This window comes from Salmo salar, chromosome ssa23 (assembly GCF_905237065.1).
Source record: "Salmo salar chromosome ssa23, Ssal_v3.1, whole genome shotgun sequence".
Lineage (NCBI taxonomy): Eukaryota > Metazoa > Chordata > Actinopteri > Salmoniformes > Salmonidae > Salmo > Salmo salar.
This window is the reverse complement of record NC_059464.1, coordinates 40,994,654-41,015,168: the sequence shown is the minus strand read 5'-3', so window position 1 is coordinate 41,015,168 and position 20,515 is coordinate 40,994,654. Positions and strand designations below refer to the sequence as shown.

The 20,515-nt window shown below is 45.5% G+C and overlaps 1 protein-coding gene across 6 annotated transcripts in view; it reads right to left on the bottom strand.

Moving 5' to 3' along the window:
- LOC106584620 (transcription factor SOX-6) overlaps window positions 1-20,515 on the bottom strand; it is a 185,791-nt gene that overhangs the window by 148,720 nt on the left and 16,556 nt on the right. For all 6 annotated transcript variants that reach the window (XM_045706436.1, XM_045706434.1, XM_014170103.2 and 3 more), the window contains one exon: window positions 7,853-7,917. The gene's annotated coding sequence lies outside the window, so the exon portion shown is untranslated. The remainder of the gene's footprint in view (window positions 1-7,852; window positions 7,918-20,515) is intronic.

Sequence of the window (20,515 nt, the reverse complement as noted above, 5' to 3'; positions counted from 1 at the left end):
CCATCGTCAAGTTTGCCAATGACACGACAATGGTAAGCCTGATCACCGGCGGCAATGAGGAAGCCTATAGGGAGGAGGTCAGAGACCTGGCAATTTGGTGCCAGGAAAACAACCTCTCCCTCAACGTCAACAAGACTAAGAAGCTGATCGTGGACTACAGGAAATGGACGGCCAACCCCCCATTCACATCAACAGGGCTGTAGTGGAGCGGGTTGAAAGCTTCTAGTTCCTTACTGTCTACATCACTAAGGACCTATCATGGTCCAAACACACCAACAAAGTTGTGAACAGGGCACAACAATGCCTCTTCTCTCTCAGGAGGCTGAAACTATTTTGGTATAGATCCTCAGATCCTAAAAATGTTATACAGCTGCACCATTGAGAGCATCCTGACTGGTTGCATCACTGCCTGGTTTGGCAACTACTCGGCATCCGACCACAAGCCGATACAAAAGGTAGTACGTATGGCCCAGTACATCACTGGAGACAAACTCCCTGCCATCCAGGACCTCTATACCAGGCGGTGTCAGAGGATGGGCCTAAAAATTGTCAGACTCCAGCCACCCAAATCATAGACTGTTCTCTCTGCTACCGTACCGGAGCACTAAGTCTGGGACCAAAAGGCTCCTGAACAGCTTCTACACCATAGCCTTAAGACCCTTTTTGCAATAACTATTTTTGACTCTATGCACACACACTGGACTCTTCCCACACACTCACACATACTGTAGATAATGGTTAGGGTGAACAGGCCGTGGCTCGGATGGCTGAGGTCCTTGACGATCTCCTTGGCCTTCTTGTGACACTGGGTGCTGTAGATGTCCTGGAGGGCAGGCAGTATACCCACGGTAATGTGCCGCACCACCCTGTGGAGAGGCCTGCAGTTGCGGGCGGTGCAGTTGTCGTACCAGGGTTAAGGTCTGATTATAAAGGCTTAACCACTGATCTGAAAGGATCGGCATTATATAGGCATAACGACTGATCTAGGGCCTCCCGAGTGGCGCAGCAGTCTAAGGCACTGCAGTGCTTGAGGCGTCACTACAGATCCGGGTTTGATCACGAGCTGTGTCGCAGCCGGCCGTGACCGAGAGACCCATAAGGCAACGCACAATTGGCCCAGCATCGTCCGGGTAAGGGGAGGGTTTGGCCGGCCGGCCAATACTACTTGAGTAAAAGTCTAATAGTATTTGGTTCTAAATATACTTAAGTATCAAAAGTAAATGTAATTTAAGTAAAATATACTTAAGTATAAATAATTTCAAATTCCTTATATTAAGCAAAGCAGATGGCACTATTTTCTTGTTTTAAAAATGTATCATTTACAAACGATGCATTTATATTTAGTGAGTCTGCCAGATCAGAGGCAGTAGGGATGACCATGTGTTCTCTTGATAAGTGTGTGAATTGGACCATTTTCCTGTCCTGCTAAGCATTCATCATGTAATGAGTACTTTTCGGTGTCAGGGAAAATGTATGGAGTAAAAAGTACAATATTTTCTTTAGGAATGTAGTGAAGTAAAAGTAGTCAAAAATATAAATAGTAAAGTAAAGATACCCCAAAAAAAGTAGTACTTTCAAGTATTTTGAGTTAAGTACTTTACACCACTGCCGGCCGGGATGTCCTTGTCACATCACGCTCTAGCGACTCCTGTGGCAGGCCGGGCACATGCACGCTGACACGGTGGCCAGTTGTACGTTTCCTCCGACACATTGATGCGGTTGGCTTCCGGGTTAAGTGAGCAGTGTATCAAGAAGCAGTGCAGCTCTGTGTTTTGGAGGACGCATGGCTCTCGACCTTCGCCTCTCCCAAGTCCATACGGGAGTTGCAGTGATGGGACAAGACTGTAACTACCAATTGGATATCACGAAATTGGGGAGAAAAAGGGCAAAAATAAATAAATATAGGTATAATCACTGGTCTGAAAGGACTGGCATTATAAAGGTATAACCACTGGTCTGAAAGGACCAGCATTATAAAGGCATAACCACTGGTCTGAAAGGACCAGCATTGCAACATATCACTTAAGTCACAAATGGCACACTATTCCCTATATGTGACCCGTTTCAAGAAACATTTTAACGTTTTTTTTTTAAATGTATTTTTATCAAAATGTGTTCTGCCTTCTGGAACATGTGAACTTTCATGTGCCTTAATAACAAACTTGTATGCCATGCCATCTGTAAATACGAATAACATTTTTAAATTACGAGTCTTGTTTTAAATTACGAGTCTTGCGCCACAGGATTCCACTGGCTGTTACGTAGGTGGGACGATTTCGTCCCGCCGACCCTAGAGAGGTTAAGACCCAAGTGCAGACTGTGTGAAGTAACAATGTTTAATGTAACAACCGGGGCAGGCAAACGACAGGTCAAGGCAGGCAGGGGTCGATAATCCAGAGTAGAGGCCAAGGTACAGGACAGCAGGCAGGCTCAGGGTCAGGACAGGCAACGGGCAAAAACCAGGAGGACGAGAAAAAAGAAACTGGAAAAAGCAGGCGCTGAGACACAAAATGCTGGTAGGCTTGAACAAACAAGACGAACTGGCCACAGACAGACAACACAGGTATAAATACCCAAAGGATAAGTGGGGAAGATGGGCAACACCTGGAGGGGGTGGAGACAAGCACAAGGACAGGTGAAACAGAACAGGGCGTGACATGATGAACCGTTTACCAATATGGACACCTAGAGTGGTGACAGTGACAGCCCTGTGAGACCGTGTAGCACGGCTGCCATGGCAGATCTGAGAGGCCAGGTGAGGATTAGAGTGAGTTGCCCCTAGACGCTGATATTGGGTCAGTTTCCCTACTAATGTTTAAGGTTAAGATCGAGTGAAGGGACGTTGATCCTACATCTGTACCTAGAGAAACTTTACCGCGGAGGGCCAGGTGGCCAGCCCCTGTGGCTTGGAAAAGAACAGGTGAGTTTGATCCTGACCTTTCACCCCCTCAGTTAAAACCAGAAGCAATTATTAACCTGAGTGGTGGCTGCTCTGACGGCATTTCTTAATGGTAGCCTTTAGAAGTATGTCGGCTTTAGGAGACACCAGTTGTTACCTGGCATTGAGGTGAAAGTAAGTTAAACGTATGCACGCACACTCACGCATGCACGTGCATACACACACACACACACACACACACACACACACACACACACACACACACACACACACACACACACACACACACACACACACACACACACACACACACACACACACACACAAACCTCCCTAGCAGAATTTTCAGGCGGGGCACAAAGGCCCCCAAAGCAACATAGGCCCTTTGACATCAAAATAACTGTCATACAATGGTAGGAGAAACACTGCACTAACCGAATGGAAAGAGCATTTCACAACAACAAATACAATCTTCTGCCTTTGTGTTTTGACAGCCACTGCCTGTGCTTGGTACAGATCATATAATGGACATAATGTACTCTGAAGAAGAGTGACACAAACACATTCCCTACAGTACATTTCTTAAGTCTGAGTCTCCCCTTAAGGAGATATGTGACATATGCCACAGGGTGATATGTGGAAGGTGACATATGCCACTGGCTGAGTACCTTCCAAGCTCATCATTAAGCTCGAGGCCCTGGGTCTGAACCCTGCCCTGTGCAACTGGGTCCTGGACTTCCTGATGGGCCACCCCCAACAACACCTCTACTATGGTGATCCTCAACACAGGGGCCCCACAAGGGTGTGTGCTCTGCCCCCTCCTGTACTCCCTGTTCACCCATGACTGCGTGGCCACGCACGTCTCAAACTCAATCCTCAAGTTTGCTGACGACACAACAGTTTTAGGCCTGATTACCAACAACGACGAGACAGCCTACAGGGAGGAGGTGAGGGCCCTGGCGGAGTGGTGCCAGGAAAATAACCTCTCCCTCAACGCCAACAAAAATGAAGGTGCTGATCATGGACTTCAGGAGACAGCAGAGGAAGCACGCCCCCATCCACATCGACAGGGCCACAGTGGAGAAGGTGAAAAGCTTAAAGTTCCTCGGTGTACACATCAATGACGATCTGAAATTCCACACCCACATAGACAGTTAGGTGAAGAAGGCACAACAGCGCCTCTTCAACCTCAGGAGGCTGGTACGGCAACTGTACCGCCTGCAACTGCAGGGCTCTTCAGAGGGTGGTGCGGTCTGCCCAAAGCATCACCGGGGGCACACTGCCTACCTTACAGGACATCTACAGCACCCGGTGTCACAGGAAGGCCAAAAAGATCATCAAGGACCTCAGCCACCCGAGCCACAGCCTGTTCACCCCACTACCATCTAGAAGGCGAGGTGAGTACAGGTGCATCAAAGCGGGGACCGAGAGACTGAAAAACAGCTTCTATCTCAAGGCCATCATAGTCACCACTAGCCGGCCCCCGCTCAGTTCCCTGCCCTGAACTCAGTAACTGTCACTAGCCGACTACCACCCGGTTATTCAACCCTGCACCTTAGAGGCTGCTGCCCTATCTACATAGACATGGAATCACTGGTCACTTTAATAATGTTTACTGTTTTACCCACATCATATGTATATACTGTATTCTAGTCAAGGACTATCCTATATAAGTACTGCTGTCCACTTCATATGTATATACTGTATTCTAGTCAAGGCCTATCCTATTTAAATATTGCTGTACATATACTATTCTATCCTACGTATTCTTCAGATATACTACATATTCTATCCATATACTGTCCATGTCTATACATCCCATCATATATTTAAGCAATAAGGCACCTCGGGGGTGTGGTATATGGCCAATATAGCATGACTAATGGCTGTTCTTAAGCAAGACGCAACACGGAGTGCCTGGATTCAGCCGGGGTATATTGGCCATTTACCACAAACCCCTGAGGTGCCTTATTGCTTAAATATATGATGGGATGTATAGACATGTATAGACATACATATATTGCATTTTTCTACACCCGCAATAACATCTGCTAAATATGGGTATGCGACGAATAACAGTTTATTTTATACGTGTAATGTGATACAGTGGATCTGAAGTCATCTGAGAAGATGAGAGGGGCGAGCGAGGCAAGGAAAGATGTTTTGAAGGCTGTCAGTCATCATTGAGGATTGTTGATGTTAAAGATGACGATCATGACGATGGTGATGAAGATGGTAATGTTGACGGCTATGATGATGACGGATATGATGATCATAACGACAATTATGACATTAATGACGATAAGGACGACATTTTTACATTTACATTTTAGTAGACGCTCTTATCCAGAGCAACTTACAGTAGTGAATGCATACATTTCATACATTTTTTTTTTGTACTGGCCCCCCGTGGGAATCGAACCCACAACCCTGGCGTTGCAAACACCATGCTCTACCAACTGAGCCACAGGGTAGGCCATGATGATGGCGACGACGGCAATGACGACAGTGATGATAATGACCATGACGATGAGTATTGACATGGCAGCTAGCACAACAACATACTTCGTGCCACGAACACTCACGGTATGTCTTTACTTCTTAGTGTAAGAAACAGAGGCCTCCAACTCTCCCCTCTAATCTTTTTCTCCCCCCTCCCTGACTTTATATCTCTCCCTCTTTCTCTTTCTCTTTCTCTCCCTGTATCAGAGACGGTCTCACTGCATGACCTCATGGAAGACGGTCTCACTGCATGACCTCATGGAAGACGGTCTCACTGCATGACCTCATGGAAGGAGGATCTCCTTGAAGCCTCAGTGGTAATAGAAGAGACAAAAGAACTCGTCCTGGGGAAGCTGCCCTCGCTTGTGGTTTGGAGGCCGAGAGAGGGAAAAAGTGACTAAGCCGCGTGGCTCTTTTCTTCTCTCCACTCCTCCATAAACAGAAAGGGATAAACTAGAAGGAGATCCTATTTAGAACAGGCCCCATTTCAAGGCTAATATAAGTGAAAGAGTGATAGAGCTTGGTGGTTTTGCAAAGACGCTGTGGGATGAGGCTGGTGGATTCTCTCGCTGGCTTTGAGCTGCTCGCTGATCCAGCCTAAGTAAGGAACCACATCCCAGGCCCAACCTATAGCCTCGCCATCTACAACCAATGAGCACATTCAAAAGAGAACCATATTCAAGTGATTTCAATGAATGAGTTAAGTAGTATGGATAGAAATACAACAGGGAGTGCACACCTCTTCAACAACAAGCCTTTGAAATGGACCTCCCTGCCCTGGCCAACATAGTGGATACGTATAGCCTATCCCCAAACAGTAAATCATTAAAGCCTTCCCACGACAAGGGCTAGAGGCCAATGAGGATCAGCTAACTGATAACCTATAGCGTAAAGTCCCTCCCCCTCTGACATGGCACCAGGGCCACAAAGAAGACAACTATTATTACTTTCAAACTGGGATAAACCATATGGCCATATGGCACTTTTCTTTAACTTCTCCCAGCTCTACATTTCATATATTTCTCTTGGTAAAGCCATTTAAATCTATAGGACTTCAATATTGACAGCTTAATTTGGGCTTTGCAGCAATATGACAATGAAGGCCTGATTCACAAGGTCTCCTCTGAACAGTTGATGTTGAGATGTGTCTGTTACTTTATTTGGGCTGCAATCTGAGGTAGAGTAAACTCTAATGAACTTATCCTCTACAGCACTCTAGGTGTTCCTTTCCTGTGGCGGTCCTCATGAGATCCAGTTTCATCATAGTGCTTGATGGTTTTTGTGACTGACCTTCATGTCTTAAAGTAATGATGGACTGTCATTTCTCTTTGCTTATTTGAGCTGATCTTGCCAAAACAATTCCACAAATTAACTTTTAACGAGGCACACCTGTTAATTGAAATGCATTCCAAGTGACTACCTCATGAAGCTGGTTGAGAGAATGCCAAGAGTGTGCAAAACTGTCATCAAGGCAAAGGGTGGCTACTTTGAAGAATATATTCTGATTTATTTAACACTTTTTTTGGTTACTACATCATTCGAAACGTGTTATTTCATAGTTTTGATGTCTTCACTATTATTCTACAATGTAGAAAATAGTAAAAAATCAAGAAAAACCCTTGAATGAGTAGGTGTGTCCAAACATTTGACTTGTACTATATATCTTTATTATGAAAAGAGAGAAAGTCCATTAAAAGGCTACTGTAATGTAGACAGGGAGAAATTCCATTAAAAGCCTACTGTAATGTAGACAGGGAGAAATTCCATTAAAATCCTACTGTAATGTAGACAGGGAGAAAGTCCATTAAAAGCCTACTGTAATGTAGACAGGGAGAAATTCCATTAAAAGCCTACTGTAATGTAGACAGGGAGAAAGTCCATTAAAAGCCTACTGTAATGTAGACAGGGAGAAAGTCCATTAAAAGCCTACTGTAGTGTAGCGCTGACAGGTTCCTGGAGTGTTGCCTGCCTGTGTGTCTTTAAAAGAGGCCTTTCTACCCCACACTGAAAGCTCCTATTGAGTGAATACAGAGAAACACCCTGACCAGAGTGGTGGTCCAGATCCGTACGGGGAAGCTATCAAAAGCACTCTGTATGTGAACGACGAAGGCAAACTAACGGACACGTACAAAGTCAGGTACAGTTTGTTCACCTGAAACGTGACAACACGCAGAAATAAAAAGGCGTGTGCGCCACTGACATGACCATTTATACAAGACAGGTACATTCCTTTGTGGCATAACATATGCACCAAGAAATCCATGCTTTAAAGTGAAAGTTTCTGCTTTTGTTTTCGACTTCCCTAAGGCATTGTCAATTCCTCCAAACAGTTTTTAAATTCTTTAGCTGGTTATTTAGCAACATCCAGAATAAGTTTAACTTAAAACAAGTGAACTATCCCTTTAAGATAATGTCTTACAGAGTAGAAATTAGAATGGACTTAACACTTACAGCAGTAGAGAGACTTCAACACCTTCAGCTCACTTGTGGGTCAGAATTGGATTCATGAACGTCTCCTAAAAAAGAGCAAAAACAAGAGATCATTTAAAACAAACAATCAGTGGTGGAAAAAGTATCCAATTGTCATACTTGAGTAAAAGTAAAGATACCTTAATAGAAAATGACTCAAGTAAAAGTGAAAATCACCCAGTAAAATCCTACTTGTTTAAAAGTATTTGTTATTACATATACTTAAGTATCAAAAGTACATTTTAATTGCTAAAATATGCTTAAGTATCAAAAGTAAAAGTATAAATAATTTCAAATTCCTTATATTAAGCAAAGCAGACGGCACCATTTTCTTGTTTTTAAAATGTTTGGATAGCCAGGGGCACACTCCAACACTCAGACCATTATTTACAAATAAAGCATTTGTGTTTATTGAGTCCACCAGATCAGGCAGTAGGGATGACCAGGGATGTTCTCTTGATAAGTGTGTGAATTGCACTATTTTCCTGTCCTGCTAAGCATTCAGAATGTAACTAGTACTTTTGGGTGTCAGGGAATGTGTATGGAGAAAAAGTACATTATTTTCTTCAGGAATGTAGTGAATTAAAAGTAAAAGTTGTCAAATTTAAATAGTAAAGTACAGATACCCCAAAAAACGACTTAAGTAGTACTTTCAAATATTTTTACTTAAGTACTTTACACCACTGCAAACAATCACATCATTACATTAATATTAAAAATGTATACACATATGGACAGCATATAATGATTACAAGGTTATATCTTGCACACTTGATTGCCTTTATGCCATGTTTACATTTGTTCATGGAGTGTGATTTGTGTATTCTTTATTGGACAAAGAAGAGATAGGAGAAGAGTGTAACATAGGCAGTGGGTTGGAATCAAACCCACGCCGACACTGACCACTAGTCCTCCCAGGCCACACAGAATTGTCACTTAATCTGCTATTGTTTTGATTGTAATGAGAAATATCTCATTAGGTTCTGTGTGTATAATTAGGATTAACTCAGTGTGTGCCCCTAAAAACTAAATGTCAGAGCATTTTTTATAAATTACGCTTCTTCTAGTTGTTAATCTAACGTCTTCATCTATAGCTATGCATATAGGCATGCAATGTGCTTCTATACTTGCTGCCTATCCAACAGAGAGCCTCCATGTTGGACAGGAGAGGCAGTGTAACGTAATGGTGCACACACACGGCAGCACATAAATGACAACGCATACTGTATGCAGGCACACAAACCCAGCAACACACCCAACATTAAGATTATTCAACACAGCTTTGAAGTTGGACGTTTGTTAAGCCTTGTCTTAACGTGATTACTGTCGAGGCCGCCGAGGTAGGTCACTTTGTCCTCATCAACCTGGAGGGAGAAGAAGGTGGCACCCTAGTCCCTATATGATGTACTACTCTGGACCAGAACTCTAGTCAAAAGTAATGCACTACATAGGGAATAGGATGCCACTTGGGCCACAACGAAGAGTCACTGCCCGACACTGCTCTCACACATCAGTGGAAACGTACCAACTAGTCGTGTGTAACTACTTAGCTTCTAAAGAGCCTTTCTCCTGTGGCGCTGCTGGTTACCGCAAATAAATGAGAGAGAGAGAGAGATATAGATATAGATATAGATAGATCATGGAATATACATACACACACAACCAACCTCCAACTGACATCAAAGTAAACTTTATATTTTCTCTGAGGGCACAATTTAGAGCAATTCCAACAAGAACAACCCAGAGCCCTTGTGTTCTAGGAAGATCCTAAACTACTTAACAAATACTCAGCAGAAAATATAGCTAGAACCATCCAACCTATATCTCTGTTTCATGGAATAAGGTGAAGTTGCTCCTAGTCACTGATCTTGGGTCAGTTTTGCATTTCCATTACTAATGGTTAAGGATAGGATTGGAGGAGGGCATGCTGATCCTAGATCTGTACCTAGCCAAAACTTTACCCCCGGAGCCTGTTTCAAAGTCAGTTTCAAAACAATCACTGCCACATAAAAACAAAAAACTTTGCACTAAGTCGAGGTCCCTTGACTGCCATTCATACTCTCAACCTGTCAGCTCGTCTGAACACGTTCCAAATATCTGCAGAACCAGTTATTCTCTCTTTCTCTCCTCTACTTCATTCTTTCCTCTTTTTCTCCACCGCTCAACACACCCTCGCCACTCTATCATCTGCCGCTGGTGGCCTCAACACCTGGAGGACGATTGGTAATCAGAAAGACAGCTGGCTACCCAGGAAGACAAGAACAAGCCACGGAACACACTTAACACACACACTTAACACACACACACACACACACACACACACACACACACACACACACACACACACACACACACACACACACACACACACACACACACACATGCACTAGCCGGCACTCACACTTCACACAAAAACACACACAACACACTTCTTAACATAAAGACCTTTATTTTACAGGATATGGCATGTGACATGCCACTGCACTCAAGACACAGCACTCAAAATAAGTGTGTAGCCTCAAAAACGTATGTGTGTGTGTGTGCTGGTGTGTTCATGTGTTTTCATGTACATGTGTGCATAAAGGCGGTGGAGAGAGGCCCAGAACCCTGCTATGATAACCTCAGTAATTTAGGTCTATAAATTTGCTGAGGAAAACCCAGAATAACAAAGGAAGGCCTTCTCCTCAGAGAATATCCAGCAGATCATTTAGTTACTACCCACTGGACCCCTTCCAGTCTCACTCAGCCACAGCTGGTCGGAGCATTGGGCTGACAGTAAGGATCCACACACACACACAGACAAACACACAGACAAACACACAGAGACACACACACCTGCACTCTCACGCACATGTAAGCACAGACAAACACACTCCTCTCATGCACATACACACAGACAAACTGACACAACCAGCCTCCCCCTCCACACACACACACACACACACACACACACACACACACACACACACACACACACACACACACACACACACACACACACACACACACACACACACTTCCCACATCCACTCTAAGGTCTTGACATGCAAGGGAGAGATGAAGCCGTCCTGGGCCTCCCCTGACAACTGGGATATGGCTGCTACCTGTTTGGCAAGGGTTCCAGCAGCTGTAAAATATTACTGTCCATATTAGGCGAACGTTCAGGCAGCTATGGAACACACCTGTCTGAGTGAGGATCTGGCAATGGTGAAATGAGAGGGTAGACTAGCTAGCTACATGTTCGGCAAAAGTTCAAGTAGTGAAATTACAGACAGGGACTAGGGAAACACAGCACAGTGGAACAACCAGAAGAAATCTGTGGAGAGATACACACATGGTGCAACACATGAATACATGCATTCACACACACATGCCAGCACACCAAAACATCCATGTGCTGTTTCGTCCCAGTTGTCAATGCCGCTCAGAAAATGGGAGACAAAGAGACACTGTGAGACAGAGAGGGTCTCGATAACGCTTGCAGCCCATGAGCTTCGACGTTGCGATGTCAATGAGGCGTTGCGATGTCAAGCACAGCTCTACTCAGATATTGTATGTTGCACCGCAAGCTAATCACCTGGTCAATTAAACTAGAACAGATGTCAATTGATCCATAAATGATGAGCTGGTCAGTGGATCCACTGAGAACTCACTATTTGTGTTATTGGTTGATGTCCCGTTTTCAAAGCCACTCTTTCACTCATTGTGAATACAACCCCCAATAGCTGGGGTTTCAAGCTACCAGGGTTGTGTTCATTAGGACATTAGGACTGTAGAAACATGTCACGTCCTGACCATAGAGTGCTCTTATTTTCTATGGTATAGGTCAGGGTGTGACTGGGGGGTTTTATCTAGTTTATTTTTTCTATGTTGGGTTCTAGTTTCTTTTTTCTATGTTTGGGGTTTTTGTATGATTCCCAATTAGAGGCAGCTGGTCATCGTTGTCTCTAATTGGGGATCATATTTAAGTAGTTGTTTTTCCCACTTGTGTTTGTGGGAGATTATTTTTGAGTTAGTGCATATCTGTTGCACCTCTGTCGTCACGGTTTGTGTTTTGTTTATAGTTTATTGTTTGTCTTGCAAAGTTTCACATTCAAATAAAAGATGTGGTACGAAACTCACGCTGCGCTTTGGTCCGTTCCTACACACAAGCGTGACAAAACATGCTTTCTTAAAACATTTTTTTAAAATAGTATCTCTCAGTTTCGGAATGCTTTCTTGGTGCCCACTGAACACAACCAAGATGTGAGTATGGATGAGAACTCCAAGTCAACACTTTAATGAGGGGAACAAGGTAAGGGATGCCTTGCATGACTGAAACGCTTTGGTGCACGCTCACAAAAGACCTGGTTAACACTAGATTGACTTAACTGACAACAAGCATTATTGAAGCAGTTGTTAACATGAAATATTGCAGAGGTGAGGGGCAAGTGGCAACACATCAGTCTCAACCTCACCCTCGCTCGGTACACTTAGGCAAGATTACATTATGCTCGCTGCCATTGTTCCCCTGGTCTTCAAGACAAAGCCTGTTCCACTCTGGAAACGCTCGCCAAACGTTGTAAAAACAAGGGTGAATGTCAGAGTCATGAATAGGATTTCTCTTCTTTTGTTGGTTCTGGAGAGGTATGCACAAGCACATCACTGTGTGAGAGAGAAGAAAGGAGGACCTGTGAGGGAGTCGGTCGAGGAGCCCTGTGAGGGAGTCGGTCGAGGAGGACCTGTGAGGGAGTCGGTCGAGGAGCCCTGTGAGGGAGTCGGTCGAGGAGGACCTGTGAGGGAGTCGGTCGAGGAGCCCTGTGAGGGAGTCGGTCGAGGAGGACCTGTGAGAGTCGGTCGAGGAGGACCTGTGAGGAGTCGCGAGGAGCCTGTGAGGGAGTCGGTCGAGGAGCCCTGTGAGGGAGTCGGTCGAGGAGGACCTGTGAGGGAGTCGGTCGAGGAGCCCTGTGAGGGAGTCGGTCGAGGAGGACCTGTGAGGAGTCGGTCGAGGAGCCCTGTGAGGGAGTCGGTCGAGGAGGACCTGTGAGGGAGTCGGTCGAGGAGGACCTGTGAGGGAGTCGGTCGAGGAGCCCTGTGAGGGAGTCGGTCGAGGAGCCCTGTGAGGGAGTCGGTCGAGGAGGACCTGTGAGGGAGTCGGTCGAGGAGCCCTGTGAGGGGTCTCGAGGAGCCCTGTGAGGGAGTCGGTCGAGGAGGACCTGTGAGGGAGTCGGTCGAGGAGGACCTGTGAGGGAGTCGGTCGAGGAGCCCTGTGAGGGAGTCGGTCGAGGAGGACCTGTGAGGGAGTCGGTCGAGTCGGTCGAGGAGGACCTGTGAGGGAGTCGGTCGAGGAGCCCGACGGTCTTCGCATTAAAAGACCTACCATGAGATGTGGATTCTTGGCCCCAAACAGAGTTCTGTGAAAACAGACCGCTGACACACCCTCAAAGGCTGACCTATGAACTCATACAGACCGTAAATCAGAGTGATAACAATACCAAAAGAGATGCACCTTAACTTGAAACTTTTGAAAGTACGAATACAAAAGAGAGAGAAAAAACACAAAGAAACAGTTCCTGACCTGTGTGGAGATATCAGAAGAACCTATAAAGACCACGAAACACAACCAAGGGAACAGATCCCAGAGCAGTATCAGACCTCTAAGGATTTGACAGCACTGTATTGAACTGAGGTTATACAGCATCAACCTTTGGTCGACTGTGTCATGGACCCAACAACTATTTAAACTGTCAGGGCAATTAGCAACTGCCATGCTTTAATTTACAAGGCCAGAGCAGGCCTGTAATTAATTGCTGTGTGCTATAAATGTAAATGAGTCCAGTGGGGAACGGGGGAAACAAAAGTTAATTTTGTGCAAATCTGCACATTTTTCCATGGGGTGTAGAGAAAATGGTGCAGTTTTAAAGCAAGTTTGCTGCAATTCTACAAAATGTTTCATGTGTCAGATAGAAGATATAGCAATTTTATAACAATTTTCCTTTAACTATGGGGCGAAAATGAAAATGTGCTAATTTGACCATGATTACTAAATGTAGATAGCTGGCCCTTAGACTAGTTACCCATCCCTGGTCTAGCTCATTCTCCAGTGGGCTTAATCTGCGAGACAGGGAAATGATTTAGTGGGGAACACAAATCCACCATATGATGGAACGTAAGGAAGGAGGTGTACAGTGAGTTGAGATGGGGGAGTTAGACTAGTCTTTGAGATGGGGGAGTTAGAATAGTCTTTGAGATGGGGGAGTTAGACTAGTCTTTGAGATGGGGGAGTTAGAATAGTCTTTGAGATGGGGGAGTTAGAATAGTCTTTGAGATGGGGGAGTTAGAATAGTCTTTGAGATGGGGGAGTTAGACTAGTCTGAGATGGGGGAGTTAGAATAGTCTTTGAGATGGGGGAGTTAGACTAGTCTTTGAGATGGGGGAGTTAGACTAGTCTTTGAGATGGGGGAGTTAGACTAGTCTTTGAGATGGGGGCGTTAGACTAGTCTTTGAGATGGGGGAGTTAGACTAGTCTTTCTTAAGTCAGGAAATGTCAGACAAGCGTTTTCACTGTAAAGTTCCTCCTCGTCTTTAGAGTGTGGTGCTGAAGCTGCTTTCTCATATCAGGAAAGGGGTGAGGACTCTACTGTGTGGTGCCCCAGTCTTCGGCAACGCCACAGTCTTGCCACAGTCTCTTTACAGTCTCTTCACAGTCTCTTTACTGTCTCTACTACCTTTTTTCTAAAGACAAGCTTCTAGGGTGCTGACCAATACTTTAATCAAGTGAAATGCAAATTTGGCGGAACGACCCCTTAATTTGAGGAGGTTAAACAGGTTAAGTAGGAATGGTTGTGCTTGAGAGGGTGTGATTAGATAAGAGGCAAACAAAGATATATATCGATCCTCAAGGTATCCACTTTGCTAACTTCATCATTCCCACGGATCCTAATATTGTGTGTACATGCAACACGTGAGTTCTTCACTCTTCTGATTGGCTGTTTTGGGGGCTTTCAATTGCCCATGGAAAACTTGCCTGTCAGAAAGGGGGCGTGTGTGTTTTGAAGTTGTTCGACACCATCAAAAGCACCCATCATTATTATCTTTCATCTGACCCCACAATGACATAATAATTTATGGCTGCTCTTTTTCACCAATCTGTCTCACAAAATGTTGGCGCTTAACCCTTTTCCTGTGTGCACCATGAACAAACAGGCACAGAGCCCATTGTGTGTTGAGAGCGACGGGAAACACACGTGAAGTTTAACAATGTAGGGTACGAGTTAAGCGAGCAACACTTCAACACAGAGGCCTGGGCTGCCACAATAGAGTCTTTATGACATAAGCTTCTTGTCACTGTGGCTCTTTAGAAAAGCAGATGGGATTTTTCCTACAGCATGCATCCAGCAATAACAATTGACATCACAAGCCAGCCTATATTTGCCATATTAAAAAGGGGGACACAGTGTAAGCTCCCTGAGAAGGAGGCTACACAGCACAGCCAGCTGAGGCAGCTATTTTCCAGTCCTACTGCGGGAGGTCCTTACAGAGGGAACCAAGAAGTTGGGAGGCTTCAGAAAAGTACTTCTCCTATGGCTACACTTGCTTTTAAATCGTTGTAAGTCCGGCAAGCCAGAGCAACCACTCTGTGGTCGTTTTGTAGGTGAGTTGGTTAGTGGTTTCTCATAGTGAATGCTAACACAAGGCTAACGTTACTGCTGGTGCTGAAAGGCCTCGTAACACAAGGTTAGCATTAGCGGTGCTAAAAGCACAAGAGGTGGGTCCCATGAAATGCCTGTAATTCTATTCAGATGGGCTGCTTTACCCACTGCTACCGTTACAAGAGGAGGAGAGGGGGGGTTGAGATACCCTTTGATACAGTGAACCTCAACTTCCATCGGTCATATCGTATACATACAGTGTGTTAGATTACATGAGGTCACATGCAGTCCAGTAGCAGTCCAGCCCCGTCAGCTGTACTGGTGCCAAAGCCCCTGTTCAATACTCTGTCATCCAGAAACAGTATGCCTCAGCAGCCCAGCGAATAGGATTCCTGCTTACATGGCTGTACAGTATACTGTACACAAATAAGGCATGGGAGAAACATGTAGCCTACTACTTGTCTCTTGAACTGTGTCCCATCATTGGACTCATAAAACACAGACTACCATGTTATACACCTAGTCATGCTCAAATGTAGGGTTGTCAATCAAAGCGTACTATTGCATTTCTATTCTGGGTTTCCTGGCCCCATCCCTTTCCCCCTGACCACTCCCCCTCTCAGGCCTTTAAACAGAGCCAGTCTTATTGTGGGCCCCTCCCTTTCCCCCTGGCCACTCCCCGTCTCAGGCCTCTAAACAGAGCCAGTCATACTGTGGGCCCCATCCTTTTCCCCCTGGCCACTCCTCCTCTCAGGCCTTTAAACAGAGCCAGTCTTATTGTGGGCCCCTCTCTTTCCCCCTGGCCACTCCCCCTCTCAGGCCTTTAAACAGAGCCAGTCTTATTGTGGGCCCCTCCCTTTCCCCCTGGCTACTCCCCCTCTCAGGCCTTTCAACAGAGCCAGTCTTATTGTGGGCCCCATCCCTTTCCCCCCTGGCCACTCCCCCTCTCAGGCATTTAAACAGAGCCAGTCTTATTGTGGGCCCCATCCCTTTCCCCCTGGCCACTCCCCCTCTCAGGACTCTAAACAGAGCCAGTCTTATTGTGGGCCCCATTCCTTTCCCCCTGGCCACTCCCCCTCTCAGGCATTTAAACAGAGCCAGTCTTATTGTGGGCCCCATCCCTTTCCCCCTGGCCACTCCCCCTCCCAGGCCTCCAAACAGAGCCAGTCTTACTGTGGGCCCATCCCCCTCCCAGGCCTCCAAACAAAGCCAGTTTTAATATGGGCCCCTCCCAGGCCTCCAAACAAAGCCAGTCTTACTGTGGGTCCCTCCCAGGCCTCCAAACAGAGCCATTCCTACTGTGGGCCCCTCCCAGGCCTCCAAACAGAGCCATTCCTACTGTGGGACCCTCCCAGGCCTCCAAACAGAGCCATTCTTACTGTGGGCCCCTCCCAGGCCTCCAAACAGAGCCATTCCTACTGTGGGCCCCACCCAGGCCTCCAAACAGAGCCATTCTTACTGTGGGCCCCTCCCAGGCCTCCATACAGAGCCATTCTTACTGTGGGCCCTTCCCAGGCCTCCAAACAGAGCCATTCTTACTGTGGGCCCCACCCAGGCCTCCAAACAGAGCCATTCTTACTGTGGGCCCCTCCCAGGCCTCCAAACAGAGCCATTCCTACTGTGGGTCCCTCCCAGGCCTCCAAACAGAGCCATTCTTACTGTGGGCCCCTCCCAGGCCTCCAAACAGAGCCATTCTTACTGTGGGCCCCTCCCAGGCCTCCAAACAGAGCCATTCTTACTGTGGGCCCCACCCAGGCCTCCAAACAGAGCCATTCTTACTGTGGGCCCCTCCCAGGCCTCCATACAGAGCCATTCTTACTGTGGGCCCTTCCCAGGCCTCCAAACATAGCCAGTCTTACTGTGGGCCCAGCTCTCACCACCACCTCATAATGACCACAGCTTGATTAAAGGCCTCTCTCCAAGCTGTAAACCACGGGAACAGCCTGCATTGACAGCTGGCCACCAACCAATCAGCGTCGGCTATAGAGACATGCTGGGTGGAACCAGCATCCTTCCCCAGGCGTTCTGACCACATACCCGTTTGAGGCCTCACACCCTGAGCGGTGCCGCCACGCCCCATTAGTAGTGGCCACTCTGCGAATGGTGAAGTGTGGGCTGGTAAAGCTGAAGGCTGGAGCTTTTCATCCAGGCACCAAAATATGTTGCACAACATCTCGACATGACCACACATACTATGGCACATATCAATACATATTCCATCTTTGTGGCAAGACCCCACCCACACAAGGCCCTGTCTCTACAAGACCTTGGAATACTTGTGTGTGTGTGTGTGTGTGTGTGTGTGTGTGTGTGTGTGTGTGTGTGTGTGTGTGTGTGTGTGTGTGTGTGTGTGTGTGTGTGTGTGTTTTATGCCAGTGTATCCGTCTGTGTGTGTTATTCTCTGTGTGGTGTGTCCCAGCTTCAGCAGCCCTTTCAGATGGTCAGATAGGCTCATGGTAACTGCATGGGAGGCCAAACCACAAACCCTCGCTACAACATTTCAGCACATTTCCCTTTTTCAACCACATCCAGAATAAGACTAACTGTAAATGTACAGTATGTTAATACCACAGAGAACAAATCACAGGATCTTGTAAAAGAGCCATTTGTCAATGGTGCACTGCTCAGGCTGGAGGTTCAAATCCAGCTCTGCCAATAGGATGAACATGAACACAAATGGTATTAACACTAGTAATAACATGATAATAAATAGGAATACCACTTAGACAGCCTTATGGGTGGTAACCACTGTGTTGTGCAATGATCGAGCCAAAAGCAACGTTGCACCCAGCGACTCGAGAACTCTCGAGGTGACACATATCCACCTGGAGACGATGTGGCGCAGACAGACAAATATCAACACCTTCTCACCCTTTGTTAGCCACGTCTGGTGTCAGCCTTTTGACCGTGCGTAGAGCACACAATGAAATGCGTGGGAGTGGAGCCTTACAAAAGCTAGTCTATGTTTTGTTATTTGATATGGTAACTTTTTCACAGCTTTCTTCTACAGCGCCTCTTTTGTTCCAGAAGGAAGGCCATTTTTCTTCGCCTGACACATGGGAAAGAAAGCCAGGCTTAGTTTCATTATGATTTGTTTTCCATTTTGATCCAAGTCAAGTGTTCATATTTTCCTAGTTTCCCTTTCTGCATTCTGTCGGCTGGCGTGCTCGTGGAAGACGGCGTCGGGGAATGTAAGTTTCCTGGTCTGGAGACCATTCATAGCCCATTCATAGCCTGTTTAAAACCTGTTCATAGCCGGTTCATTGCGGCATGTCTCATTCCTGGAGACCAACCATAGCCTGTTCATAGCCTGTTAATAACCTGTTTATAGCCCATTCATGCTGCATATCTCATCCCAGGAGACCATTCATGGCCTGTTCATAGCCTACTTATAACCTGTTCATAGCCATTTCCGGTTGCAGGTCTCATAATTTAGGATTGTTTTGACTGGAAGTTGAAGACGCAAAGCAAAGTTCTCTGAACTAAATCTGCTGCCACCTTCTGTCTTCCAAACAGCTAATGAAGTCAGCACGCCATTGGCTAAAACCAAGGAGACCAACAAATTCAGCAGTTTTCTTCCAGAGGAATTTTTTTCCAGAGCTCTTTGACACGTGCTTTTGTCTGTACCTTGCAAGTTAAGACGTCAGTGCTTTTGGCTTTACCTCGCAAGTTTAGACATCAGTCAATGACTGATTGAGAAAGCCCAGGCAAAATGATGTATTTTCTCTTTTACAATGATTCCGTCTTTGAAAAATGCACTAATAAAAATGTACGATGACGGGAGTTCCAGGGGCCTCGTTTAAAAACTGTGCATACGTACAAAATATACCCCAAAATGTGTGTGCGACAGTTTTCCTGCAAATGAGCATGTCCTTTCCTCCAAACAAACTTTTAAACCATGCGTACGCACACCTTCTAATCTAGTGGATGAAGTATTGTATTGTAAGTATTACACTACATACCAATGGGGGCTATGATTACACACGTATTCATAAAATACATAATGCTGCCATTTGCCATTAGTGAGAAGAATGAAAATAAATCAAGGGTGTTATATTCTTTTGATTTAAACTAATTAGACATAAGAATTTATTTTATTTTCATAACCATTGCAGAATATATTCCTCACATTTTCTGGCTGTGATGGGTTCATGTTCCTGAAGTAGCCATATAACAAATCACCATGCGCATCTCTTGTTGAATTGGGCCTATGTAAATAGATAGGCTATACATTGGCTGTATGTGATCTCATAGGCAGTGAGGTTTATGGCCTACAGACACATTTAACAGGTGAACATCAAGACAGTTGATATTCTACTTTGAAGTATGTATGCTACTACTGTGTCTAGCCTACTGAAACTTACATTTGTTTTGAATAGCCTTAGACAATGTTTCAGAATTCGTGGGCAGTCCAGCCGATTTAGGTTGGGGGAAAAGTCAATGCAAAACATTGTTGAATTCAAAAGCTCTGCTGACAGGTCCACACCAATTTTGCCATCCTTTGTTTTCTCTTTCAGACACTGTCACGGTCCTTGGTCAGATACAGCATAAATTACTGCTTATATAAAATATTTGACAGTATGGGTAGGCTACAGCACTGCTGTGCGATAGGAGTGTGACATCATAGCCTATTTCATCTCAGAGCCTATACCAAGGCAGGAAACACAATAATCTATTGATAAACCAAATATTGAACAACATGTCATCCTTTGTATAGAAGTGTGAGCTGTAGCCAGGCGTTCTGGTCTCCGATATACAGTCGTGGCATGACACAAATATTAATTTTCACAAAGTCTGCTGCCTCAGTTTGTATGATGGCAATTTGCATATACTCCAGAATGTTATGAAGAGTGATCAGATGAATTGCAATTAATTGCAAAGTCCCTCTTTGCCATGCAAATGAACTGAATCCCCCCAAAACATTTCCACTGCATTTCAGCCCTGCCACAAAAGGACCAGCTGACATCCTGTCAGTGATTCTCTCGTTAACACAGGTGTGATTGTTCACAAGGCT